This window comes from Malania oleifera, chromosome 6, assembly GCF_029873635.1.
Source record: "Malania oleifera isolate guangnan ecotype guangnan chromosome 6, ASM2987363v1, whole genome shotgun sequence".
Lineage (NCBI taxonomy): Eukaryota > Viridiplantae > Streptophyta > Magnoliopsida > Santalales > Ximeniaceae > Malania > Malania oleifera.
The window spans coordinates 103,455,152-103,467,823 of record NC_080422.1 but is presented as its reverse complement, the minus strand read 5'-3'; the positions used below and the strand labels follow the sequence as shown (position 1 = coordinate 103,467,823).

At 34.9% G+C, this 12,672-nt stretch overlaps 1 long non-coding RNA gene across 1 annotated transcript; it reads left to right on the top strand.

Moving 5' to 3' along the window:
• The first annotated feature begins 4,678 nt into the window (after positions 1-4,678).
• On the top strand, positions 4,679-7,207 carry LOC131157999 (uncharacterized). The gene is made up of 3 exons (XR_009137372.1): positions 4,679-4,877; positions 6,514-6,579; positions 7,039-7,207. It is a non-coding gene; the product is annotated as an uncharacterized LOC131157999 (long non-coding RNA).
• The last annotated feature ends 5,465 nt before the right edge of the window (positions 7,208-12,672 follow it).

The window sequence follows — 12,672 nt, the reverse complement described above, 5'->3', positions numbered from 1 at the left end:
TATTCGCTTTTTTACTGGGGGCTCTTGAAATGTTTATATATCTGGGGTGAGACACTTCTCAGTAAGGGAAATAAACTAATATCAGTGTATGACAACATGAGTATTTCTGTGATATACATATAACAGTATAAAAAATCATACTAGGTAAATCTACTCGTATCATATCCATAAAAAACATATTTTATCATATCATGGTATAACATAATGAAATTCTATACATATAAATTATCTCATATAACTGTACATAAAAAACACCCTGGATGGATAGTTGGTTGGTGTCATGTCTTACCCCCACATGATTGGATTGTGCGGCCCGAAGGCGAGACCTAGCAATGGCAGGCCGACCACGCTAAATCAAACATAAGTCTATAAGTACGATGGTTCTGCCCCTCCTAGTCCGGACACTAGAGGGACCCCTACGCTATAATAAATCACATCGATTGCCGATCTTCCACTGCCCCGTACAGCAAGCGGTAGCACTAACATAATCATGATCGTGATCATATACCTACGGTATCATATTCCGTGAAAGCCTAAACCAAACCAACCAGGTTTTGATAACATATAATATATTTCCAAATAATGATACATGGTTATTTCATAATAATAACTGTCAAATTAATATCTTCATATAATTTTGCATAACATATCATAAAAATCTTCGGCCCTTATGTCGGTATTTTATATAAAATCCTCGGCCCGTACACTGACATATCATATAAAAACTTCGGCACTGAGAAGTTAATGGATGCATCAGTCTTAGCAGTGGGTGTTCAGCATTAGATTGGTATGGACCTGGAAAGGTTAGACGTGGAGTTAGTGGAAAGAAATCATCGGACTTTCATTACTAGCTTGGTGGTACAACCGACCTTACAGGAAAGGATCATAACAGCTCGGGCGAAAGATTCAGAGCCGGTAGAGGTTATGGAGGGAGTGCAAAATGGATTGAAACCGGATTTCAACATCTTAGAATATGGGATGTTGAGATTCCATACCAGGATCTGCGTACCGAATGACGCTAAGATCAACCGGGTCATTCTAGAGGAGGCACATCATTCGCTCTATACAGTACATCCAGGGAGTACGAAGATGTACAAGGATCTTCAAGAATCTTTCTGGTGGTCTAACATGAAAAGGGAGATCACCCATTTCGTAAAGCAGTGTCTGACATGTCGGCAGGTTAAAGCTGAGCACCAAAGGCCAGCAGGATCATTGCAACCACTTCTTATCCCTAAATGGAAGTGGGAGCACATTTCCATGGACTTTGTCATGGGATTGCCATCAGCACTTCACGAACAGAATGTGATTTGGGTGGTGGTGGACAAATTAACGAAGACAACCCATTTCATCCCGATTAAAGTTTGTTATTCCATAGATAGGCTGGCAGAGTTATATGTTCAGGAGATTGATAGATTGCATGGGGTACCAGTGTCTATTACTTCAGATAGGGATCCACAGTTTACTTCCCAGTTCTAGAAGAGTCTTCAGGAAGCGTTGGGATCTTAACCCACATTCAATACAACGTTTCACCCACAAACAAATGGTCAGTCAGAGAGGACCATCCATATTTTAGAGGATATGTTATCAGCGTGTGTACTGGATTTCGACGACAGTTGGATCAGATATCTGTCATTAGTTGAGTTCGCCTACAACAACAATTATCATACCAGCATCGGGATAGCACCATATGAAGCACTGTATGGTCGAAGATTCCGAACTCTGTTGTATTGGGATGAGGTAAGTAAGCAGCAGATTTTAGGGCCGAAGTTTGTCCAGAAGGCCACTGAGAAGGTTCAGGTTATCAGGGAGAAAATAAAGGCAGCTCAAAGTTGGCTGAAGAGTTATGCGGATACTCGTTGATGGGAGCTGGGGTTTGACATAGGTGATGCCGTATTTTTTAGGATTGCGTAATGAGATTCGGGAAAAAAGGGCAAGCTGAGCCCTAAGTACATCGGATCGTTCGAGATTCTGGAGAGAGTCTATTCAATGGCGTACAAGATAGGTTTACCTCCCGCATTGTCTAGGATTCACGACGTGTTCCACGTATCCATGCTTAGGAGGTATGTTCCGGATCCTTCGCATGTGATTAGTTACGAGTCTTTGGAGTTCGGGGACACGTTAGCATATGAGGAAATACCAGTACAAATCCTAGATCGTAAGAAGCAGGAACTGCATACAAAGAGAATTCCATTAGTGAAGGTACTATGGCGTAATCACGCAGTGGAGGAAGTTTCATAGAAATTAGAGTCAAAGATGCATCAGAAGTAACCACAGTTATTCAGATATGCTCAGAGCTAGACAGGTAGGTAGAGCGGTAAGTAAGTGTTAGTTTGTATGTATAGTGTTTAGAGTAGATTTGCTTATAGCTTGGTGTATGTTTGGTCTTCAGTAGAGTTTTATATGGATATTGTGATCTCCTGACACGGTGTATGTAACCACGGTATTCCTCCGCCATAAGTGAGGGTAGGTAATAAACTTGGGATGGGGCTGCAATGTGGGTGGCCGTCGGCTCTTCCTAGAGTCAGTGTAGTGATGGTCAGATGATGTAATCGAAAGCAGTTAGAAAATTTTGAGGACGAAATTTTATAAGGAAGGGAGATTGTAGAGACCTGAACTAGGAAAATAAGGAAATTAAATCAGAAAGGAAAAAAAGGGATTTTCAGCAAGTTTGGTTAACGAACTCCATGTTCTCGTTGATGAAGACCCTTTTGAGATTCGTTGCCAAAATTCAGAGTTTCCTTGACGAAGAGATCCAGAACACCCGAAAAATATCAAGCTTAGGGTTTGTTGACGAGGCCCTTTATTCGTCGACGAATGACCTTGTGTGGCTCCTCGATGAAGGCGCCATTCGTTGACGAATTTGATCGGGTCAAGGGGTCTATAAATAGAATTTTTTTTTGCTTCATCATTAAGAACATAATTTCTCTCTCTCTCTCTCTCTCTCTCTCTCTCTCTCTCTCTCTCTAACCCACACACACACACACACACTCTCTCTCTCTCTCTCTCTCTATGATTTCTCGCTTCTTGTTGACAGATTTGATGAACGGAAGTTACTACAAGGATCTAGGGGAGATTCTCTACAAGTTTAGTAGAATAGATCTTTGATTTGAGCTTTTCGGTGTTACTCCAAAATCAGGGTAAGTAGGTTTTTTAAGGCTTTATGGTTGTTGTTAGCTATAGGAAGGCCTAGAAAATGATTAATGGTTGTTGACCTAGAGTTTGTGCTGATTTATTTGGGGAAAATGTGGTTTCAGAATTTTGAACTGCAAACGTCGTAGGGCGTGGAGTTTGGGGTTTCGAGTGGGCTTTCTTGTAAGCTAGGTAAGGGGATTCATCTTATATCAGTTACTTTTGAAATCTGAATCAGTTACACTGTATTTTATGGTTTTGAGAAAATTAGGGTTTTGTGGTATGGTCTTCATTTTTCTTAAAACTTATATATTCTTATTATATTAAAAGTTGGAGATTCTTGAAACCTTGTTTTATGTAAATGGTAGTTTTACAAACCATTTATTATATTATAGCATATTTAATCAAATGAGTGTGACATGAGATGGTAAATGTGAATGAACTAAACTGGTGAAATATCTATGTGGGATATGGGAACAGGAGTTCCAAATTATTTTCAGGAATTGTGAAAAATGAGATGCCCGTTTAAAACCGAGGGCTGTGAATGCCTGGTAATGCCAATGATTGAATGAGTTTATGAAAAATACTAGAATTGATTAAATGCTTTATGGAATGAAAACAGGTTACTGTGCTTTCATTATAAATTGTATATATGATGTATGAACCACCTACGGAACTGGTTACTATGAGAGCACGATACCATTGCTAGTGGGGTAATACAATACAACCACGCCTTATTGGTAAGGGTGGGTATCTGAAAAGTCGATTGGTCACTAGCTTTGGTGTTTGATCCAGGGTGGGATTAACCAAGGCGGACTTGTAACATGGAAGTGATTAGACTAGTGGGCCACCAGAGGTAGATCAGGTCTATGAAATGTACAACTCGTACCATGGGGGAAGTAAATGGTGTTTATGTGGTGTTCCTAGGCAGGGATGAGTTGATATGCATATACATGATTTAAAAATAAAGTGGGCGGAGTTATAGCTTTGAGTACCAAGCTGAGGGATTTTACAGTGTATGGGCTTGTATCCTACCCTAACCTCAGGAACTCTCGCTTGTAATGAGCTACACTATCTTTTGCAGGAATTATATATATACATATATATATAAACTCTCGCTTATAATGAGCTACACTATCTTTTGTAGGAATTTTATATATATATATATATATATATATATATATATATATATTATATGTAATAACCCGAAAAAAAATAATAATTAAAATTATTAATTAATTAATTGGTTACACAATATTAAATTAATGTATTAAATAAACAAATAAAAATAAATTGTATGAAAAAAAAATTATTAATTAATTAATGAATTAATTAAATGTTATTAAATTAAATAAATAAATAGTAAAAAAAAATGGAATAAAGATATATATGTAATATTTATGTAAACTTAATATATATATATATATATATATATAAGTTAAAGTATAAGTTATATATATATATAAGTAATGTTAAGTTAAAGTAAAGTTAAAAAAAAAAAAAGGAAAAAGAAACAAAACAAAAGCAGGAAGCCAGAGAGGCTTCCTGCGTGCTTCTTCTTCTCCTAGTTCCCTTCTCTCACCCTCTCTCACTCCTCCGTCTCCGCCTCTCTTTCTTCTTTTATTTCTCGACGAGTTTATGGCGGATCGGAAAACGGAAGGTGTCATTGGATTCGTAACTCCGCCACCGACATTTCTACTGGAGCAGATTTGTCGTGGGAACGGCTTAGGCACTACTCCTGGGGAAAGGTAATTTTTTCCCAATTTCTCAATTTCTGGTTAAATATGCTATTGAATCGACGATGAGGCACCACTATGGGGTCCTAATCGTCGTTGTCGTCATTTTGACGTAGGTAATTTTTTAATTGGGGTTTTCTAGGCCCTACTCCAAAGCTAGAGTGGGATTTGAAAATTTTGGCAATTTGGCTAAATTTAAGGGTATATTTATTTATTTATGAATTATGACCCTAAGAAATATTTAAATAATATTTTATTCAAGAATAATTTATTGGAACTAGGAATTTAATTTTAGGGTCCGGGTGAGCGCCGCAGGTATTTTTCAGAGTCCCTGTTGGTGTAGTTCAAGAAATTAGGTAAGGGGAAAAATATATATTAAATCAGAATTTTTATGAATTTAATGGAAAAATAAATTGTGTTATATGTATGTGTATATGTTTCAGTATGCGTAAAATGCCAACTGTTTAAATTATATTTTTTTTCAAGTTTAGGGCTGTTTATTAGATATGTATGTGTGAAAATGAACTGATGAAAGTGGAAAAATATTTTCAGGATAATTAAATAAGAAATGAAAGGTATTTTCAGTATATAAACATTAAATGTTGGTTGGCCTATTTTACAGGCAGTGTATGAATTTTATTGCTAAATTGTGTGGCATGAGAATCTGTGTAAATATATATTAAATCTATGAGATGCAGGCTAAGTAAGTAAAGTAATGAGAATAAAATATGATATGGACAATGTTGCCTGTGTGTGTTAAATGCAACCATGTAAATGTCAGACAGCTGAAAGAGAGCCATGTTAGCAGATCTAGCACACTTCTGTGTAGACTAACTGATGACAGCTAAAAGGAGCTGTGTTAGCAGATTTAGCACGTTTCTACGTAGATTAACTGATGATGGCTAAAGACCAGCTGTAGTACGAAGTAATGAAATGAAATGTTATGCAATGAAATGACAATGAAATGATAATGAAATGAAATGAAAAATGTAAATGATGTAAATGGGAAAGAACCACTTAAAGTGAAACGAAATGCAAAGTTAAGTTATGAATAGGAATGAATATGCATGAATGTATAATGACAAAAAAGAATGATGTATTATGATAATAGAAGTATCTATGTACGTAGAACATGGTACGATTGGGCGAGGCGTACCTTTCGCCTGAGGGCTTGCTGAGTAAGGCGAGTGCACTAGTAGCTTCAGATGTGGCAGTAGCTACATAACGCACTAGGGCAGAGGGAACCTACTTGTATGGGCGGGTAGAATTCCCAATCCTTAGGGCCTTTGCCAAGTAAACTATTGTTGAATGCGTGAGTACGAGATCAATCTAACACTTGAGGGCTTACTGAGTAAGGTGAGTGTTCTGGTATGCTTAAATTGTGACCTTCGGGTTGCTAAATGTATCAGAGCAGAAGGGTGCTACTTGTATGGGCGGGTAATCACCCCTATCCTCGGGTAATCTCGTGGGTTAAACATTTGCATGTATTTGTTTAGGATCAGAAAATGACTTTTAGTATTATGTTAATGATTTGCAAATATTATAAAATGATATGTATAATCTCATGATGGCCACATGCTGAGTTTAATATATTATTTCTTCCCTTACTGAGATGTGTCTCACCCGAATATGAATTCATTTTTTTCAGGATTTCTCAGGATCGAGCTTGAGAGCTCGAGATTTTATAATATTTTTGGAAGATATAAGAAAAATGGTATATCTTTATGTTAATTTTAATATGTATATTTTATGTTTTATAATTTATGTTTTAAGTCAGTTATGAAAGGATAGTTGTGAAACATACTGGTATTAGTGAATAATGGTTTGGAGACATGCATATATTTGAATAATGGTGGATGATTAATTTATTATGGTTGGTAATTAGAATTAGTAAACTCTGGTATTATGTTATATGGAGATTATGATCATGTTTTCCGCTGCGTATGTTATGGAATATGATTTATGAGGATATGATCAGGTATAACGCACCAGACCCGGGTTTAAGGGTTCGGGGCGTTACATATAGGGTTGAGAATGTTTTAACTGCGTAATTCATTTTAGTTAAACTCACTATTATTCTTCTGTTGGAATAAACTCATGTAGTCACACACTGATATAATATAATCCACTTTACTGAGAAGTGTCTCACCCCAATATACAAATCTTGTTTCAGGTCTTACAGGAAACCGGACCTAGCATTGTAGAGGGTTCTGGAGTGTAGTGTTTTGGGAGTCCTTTTTGTAAGTACTTGTGTAAGTACTAGACCATGGTCAGGTTATCTTTTTGGGATTGTAATAGAAACATTTGAAGTATTTATGCAATAGTAATGACTTAGAACTCTAGTATGGTATTTTGGAGATTGAAACTTTTCCACTACTTTATTGTATGTTGTTTATGGATAGGGCAACTGTGAACTTTTCAGAGTTGGACCCTCTAGTAAATGGTATCAGAGAGTATTTTACTTTATGTTATGTTTTCTAACACTCCGGGCCCATATGGCGGGTCGACACGTTATAGAGAGGTAGTGGGAGACATGGATGGGAAGGGGTTTTGTCTCCTTCCCTTTTATTTATTTATTGTTATTATTTATTATTATTATTTTTAAGTTATGTTTTAGTATTTATTATGAAAGAAGAATTAAGTTCGAATTTCAAAAACTTATGTGGGCCCCACACAACTTCGAGACCCAGGTGGATCTCACGTAACTCCAATAGTTCTCGCACGATTTTATGAACCCGTATGCACTGGATGTGGAAATACTCACGAGGCGACTTAGTGTACTATATAATAATTATATATATTTTATCATATGTTTCTGCAATGTATGTCGGTCAAAGATATTATTTTACTGTGCATATTATTTGTGAAGAAGTATGAACGGTAGAATGAGAACAGTAAGAGTCACTATCGAATAGATTATTTATTATGAAGGAAGAAGTAAGTTAAAGTCCAAGACTCGTGTGGGCCCCTCATAGGATACCTATATTATTATTATTATTATTATTATTATTATTATTATTATTATTACAAATTATGTCACTCAAAACATTATTTTATGTATATGTACTTATTTACGTGTACAACCAGTGTCTACCCTATTTATCCTATGAAATTCCATTTTGACCAGGCTGACCTTCAAGGAGCGATTGAGCCGCAATGGTCTCTAAGCACTCGCTAAAATAAGATCTTTTTTAAGCATCAAACATGAAATTAAGGATCCTAACAAAGAAACACTTTCGTATTGATACTAATTAACTAAATGATCATTTTTATTATTTTATTTTTATTATCATGTTCTACTCGTATATACATTTCTAGGGTTATCACATTTACATTGTGTAATCCTTGTCTTAAATAAGAAAAAAGGTACGAAGGTGTTGCTCTTGTAAACTTTGTTGTCTCATGTATTTCATACTCTTTTTTACATGAGCACCTGTGTAACGCATCGACCCTTCAATCCGGGTTCGGCACGTTATACCTGATCATATCCTAATAAATCATGATCTATAACATACGCAACGGAAAACATAAACAAAATCTCCATATAACATAATACCAGAGTTTACTAATTTTAACTATAATCCATATAAATCATCCGTCACCTGCATTTCCATAAATCAACATAACTCTTAAAACATTTCAGTATGTTTACAAACTTTCTTTTCTCCACAGACTTAAAATATAAGGACGTAAAACATAAATATTTGCATCCCAAAATTAACATAGAAATATACCATTTTCTTTTTCTATTTCCCAATAATGCTATAAAAACTTCGAACTCTCAAAGCTCGATCTCGAGGAAATTCTGAAAAAAAGATAAATTCATATTCGGGTGAGACACATCTCAATAAGGGAAGAAATAATATGTTAAAACAGTGTGTGGTCAACGTGAGTTTATAATCAATATAATATTTAACATTTGCAAATTCTTAACATAATTTTCGAAATCATTTTTTGATCTTATTCAAATACATGCAAGATATTTTACCCACGAGATTACCCAAGGATAGGGGTGATTACCCGCTCATACAAGTAGCACCCCTCTACTCTGATATTTAGGCAACCCAAAGGTCGCAGTTAAAGCATACCAGGGCACTCACCTTACTCAGTAAGCCCTCAAGTGTTAAATTGATCTCGTACTCACGCATTCAACAATAGTTTACCGGCAAAGGCCCTGAGGATAGGGAATTCTACCCTCCCATACAAGTAGGTTCCCTCTGCCCAAGTGCGTTATGCGGCTACTGCCACATCTGTAGCTACTAGTGCACTCGCCTTACTCAGCAAGCCCTCAGGCGAAGAGTATGTCTCGCCCAATCGTAACATGTTCTACGTACATAGATACTTCTAATATTATAATACATCATTATTTCCTTCGTTATTCAATCATTCACATTCTTTCATGTTCATAACTTAACATTTCTTTGAGTTTCACTTTAAGTGACTCTTTTCTATTTGTATCATTCACCTTTCACAGTTCATTTCATTGCATTGTTATTCCTTGTCATTTCATTGCATAACATTTTCTTTTCATTCATTTGTACTACAGCCGCTCTTTAGCCGTCATTTGTTAGTCCACATAGAAATGCGTTAGAATCTAACACAACTCCTTTTAACTGTCATCAGTTAGTCCACATAGAAATAAGTTAGATCTGCTAACCCGGCGTTTAGTTGTCGTACCTTTACATGGTTGCATTTAACATACATAGACAACACTGTCCATATCATATTTTATTCTCATTACTTTACTTACTTAGTCTGCATCTCATACATTTAACATATATTTGCACATAGCATTCTATTTACTCATGCCACATAATTTAGTAATAAAATTCATACACTGCCTGTAAAATAAGTCAACCAACATTTAATGTTTATATACTAAAAATACCTTTCATGTCTTACATAAATATTCAGAAAATATTTTTCCACTTTCATCAGTTCATTTTCATACATACATATCTAATAAACAGCTCTAAACTCGAAAAAAATATAATTTAAACAGTTGGCATTTTACCTATACTGAAAAATTACACGTATATATAACACAATTTATTTTTCATTTAATGCATAAAAAATTTGATTTAATATATATTTTTTCCCTTACCTTATTTCTTAAACTACGCCAACAGGGACTCCGAAAAATACCTGCAGCGCTCACTTGGATCCTAAAATTAAATTCCTAGTTTCAATAAATTATTCTTGAATAAAATATTATTTAAATATTTCCTAGGGTCATAATTCCTAAATAAATAATAATATCCTTAAATTTAGCCAAATTCTCAAATCTCACTCTTGCTTTGGAGTAGGGTCTAGAAAATCCCAATTGAAAATTTATCCACATCAAAATGACGATGACGATGACTAGGACCCCGTGATGGTGTCCGTTCGTCGATTTAACCACATATTAACAGCGAAATTGAGAAAATAGGAAAAAATTACCTTTCCTTAGGAGCAGTGTCTAAGCCGTTCCCATGAAAAATTTGCCTTTGTAGAAATGTCGGCGGCGGAGTTAGGAATCCAACGGCACCTTCCGTTTCCCGATCCATCGTAAACTCGTCGAGAAATTAAGAGAATGAGAGAGACGGACGGAGGTGGCTGGCGCGCGCAGGAAATATTCAGAGAGGGGGGGTTGCCGCCTGCTGTGACATTTTCTTCTGCTTCTTCTTTCTTCTTTCTTCTTCTTCCTTCTTATATATTCTCTTATTTCAATTAGGTTTTTTTTTTTTTCAATCCAATGTAAAAAAATTTAATTTAATAACTAATTATTTAATTATTTAATTCATCTTAATTTAATTTAATTTTTAAATTTTTTTAAATTTTTTTTCTTTTTCCACACCATTCTTTATATTTATTTATCTGTTATTTTATTTATTATTTTTTTTTCAAATTATTTTAATCCTTTTAAATTTCCGGGTCTTTACAACTTGCATGATTAACCAAAGAATTTGATTATGTGTGTCATTGGATTAACCAAGTAATACTTGTTGTCATCACAATGTTTATGAGAGATGTGAGAATTTAGACCCTACAATAGTTACCCACTTAACAATTAGTTACACTAAATATACACATAAGGAGACCTGTGAAACTTAGGCGAACTATCTCACCCTTCGAAGACTAGTCACTATGACTAATTAGCTATGAAGGGTTAAACCTTCACACATTATCCTCATTTGCTAGACATTTTAAATTGACGTTCAAATTGACCTAGCTCAGTCTAATCTTTCCATTTTTTTTCTATGAATGAGCTTAGGTTGAAAATTCATCGTGCAAAAGGTTTTAGATTTCAAGACTTTTACAAATGTCAAGCTAGCTAGGGATATTGAAAAAATTAAGTCAATTGTTTTTTCGAGCGACCTTATATTACGCAAATTTTATGCTATCAGTAGAAAACTTTTGACTATGATGAGTAATGAAGATGCCCTTGTCCAACCTCTTTATGCTTGGTTGAAAACTTTTCAAAAACATATACACTTACATGAACCACTATCGCATTTGTTCAAAACACCGGTCAACTAGATTGGTGCATAGTGTCGTGTTTTTGTTAAAAGCATCACAATTCTACCCACCATTTAAGGCAAGTAATATGCATGACATTATCATTTCACTTTAAAAATTACCAAAATAAGTACTATTTTGTTGCAAATTATCAAAGAACTTAAAAAATGCAAAATACATCCTCCCATGGCTCAAGTCACACATAGTGCTTTTAAAGACCAAAGAAAATTCAAATACTGTAATTTCTATTATGCAACCACCCGAACATCAATTTTTAAAAGTTATTATAGAGACTTATAAGTTGGCATCAACATCTATAAAAAAATTTTACGTACACGGTAGAACTAAACATTTTTCTTAATGGCAATATATATATATATATATATATATAAGTAATATATATATTTTTTCATATTTTTTAAAATAAAAAAAGTAAAAAACACATTATTCAAATTTAACATTAATAATAGTTGTTTCAAATAATCATTCTAAAAAAATAGTTATTTTAAATAACACTATTTGAAAATGGGCACGAATGAATATTTTTAATGACGACATCTCCTTAATTTACCTAAAACATCCCTTTAATTTCAAAATTTTAGTGGGAGGCTTATCCTAATCGTATCTATATATATCCGTAATTATGTATAACGGAAAGGTTCACATACAACTAATTCTATCATCATCATCTTCAAAACATTTATAATAATAATAATTATTATTATTATTTTATTTTTCTATCCAAGTAAGATGAGTTAAAGAAAATTAAATATTTGACTAGAATACATCTTCATAAAAGGATAGGAATGGAAGGGTAGACAGTTGATAGATTCCCTCTCAGTCGGAGAATATCCCACTTGCATATCCCAATCTTTCGAAGAATCGTCAAACAGACAGTAGACCAACTGCCCAGCCCAAGGTATGCAACATGCAATTCTGAATTTCCAAATTTACCCCCGGTTGCACCGACGAAAGTTATTTTCACTAGTGGCATTTTAGTAAACCCCCCACATCGTTTATTTGATTTTTATTGGCCAAGGGACCGACGTGGATATTCCGAAATGCCTTGGAATTATGCCATGCTTCCTTCCCGGTTCAGACTAATACCTATGTCCAAGTCAAAAATAATTATATATCCCACGTGGCAAAGCCATCGCTCCCCCGGCTGCTCGGCTCGGCTCGGCACCAAGTCCACGATTCTCTCGGCTTTGAACCATAGAGGCTAGTTGACTTTCTATCCTTTTTACTCTTTTTTTTTTTATTCTGGAATAAATAGCGGATAAATAAGGAAATTATATTTTTGGGTGAT